The sequence below is a fragment of the Schistocerca serialis genome, chromosome 1 (genome assembly GCF_023864345.2).
Source record: "Schistocerca serialis cubense isolate TAMUIC-IGC-003099 chromosome 1, iqSchSeri2.2, whole genome shotgun sequence".
In the NCBI taxonomy this organism is placed as follows: domain Eukaryota; kingdom Metazoa; phylum Arthropoda; class Insecta; order Orthoptera; family Acrididae; genus Schistocerca; species Schistocerca serialis.
The window spans coordinates 198611219-198612583 of record NC_064638.1 but is presented as its reverse complement, the minus strand read 5'-3'; positions in this window follow the sequence as shown (position 1 = coordinate 198612583).

The following is a 1365-nucleotide window of genomic DNA, read 5'->3' as shown; positions in this document are numbered from 1 at the left end:
CTACTTCGACCATCATCAGTTATTTTTCTCCCCAAATAGCAAAACTCATTTACTACTTTAAGCATCTCATTTCCTAATCTAATTCCCTCGGCATCACCCGATTTAATTCGACTACACTCCTTTATCCTCGTTTTGATTTTGTTGATGTTCATTTTATATCCTTCTTTCAAGATACTGTCCATTCCGTTCAACTGCTCTTCCAGGTCTTTTGCTGTCTCTGATAGAATTACAATGCCATCGGCGAACCTGAAAGTTTTTATTTCTTCTCCATGGATTTTAATTCCTACTCCAAATTTTTCTTTTGTTTCCTTTATTGCTTGCTCAGTATACAGATTGAATAACATCGGGGATAGGCTACAACCCTGTCTCACTCCCTTCCCAACCACTGCTTCCCTTTCATGCCCCTCGGCTCTTGATTAGTCTATGGTTGGTTAAACTAAAACTCACACAACCAACGTAGTTAGAGTTGTGCGTCTCCAGCTACAAACATTTTACGTGCTTAACGTCAAATTTTAACATATTAATTTATCTATAACCAAATGAGACAGTTCGTTCGTTTAAGGAATCGGGGACGAAGTGGCAGGGCTCCTAATAAACTGCTATTAGATGGGAAGGTGTAAGGAGATACGAAGGAAAATAGAAATTTTAGCACCTTCAGAATGTCCGAAAACTGTGTAGCCCGCTTTTCCAGTTGCAGTGAGAAATGTTCATGGGAAGCTCTTTTTCTATCCCACCAGTGCTTATTAGTGTTTTTGGACAGGTCAATATCTCAGCTGTGCCCATTTTCAGAAGTATCATAGTGAATGCGCAGAGAATTTATCGTCATTAGTTGAAATAGAAGGAGATGAATAAGCAGAAATCCGACTGTTGTGGGTACCACGAGGACAACAGTGACATTGTAAGCTTTTTTCTGATTCCTTCCGTGCGGAGTCCGTGGGCAGAGGCCGCAGGTCTCCCCCTCGTTGGAAATGGTAATATGCATCCCTCGCTGCATATTCATCGCGTTAACTGCCTCGGCTGCGTCACAGACGCGTGCTGCCACATGCAGGAATCCACACTAGATTACCGACACGTGAGGAACAGCTGTGTGCGAATGTTGCCCCGTGGCACGCAACGTACCTTATCATCGTCACCCACATGGACGTTCTCTCTCTCTCTCTCTCTCTCTCTGTCTGTCTGTCTAACACGCACACAGACACACACACACAAACACACACACACACACACACACACACACACACACACACACACACACCATTTGTTTGTGGTCTCTGGCAATCTTGTATGCCTATCTTCCACTCGTCACTTCTGTTGTAATTCCACACGCCGTAAAGGAAACTGTGAGCAATAAAATGTATGTATTAC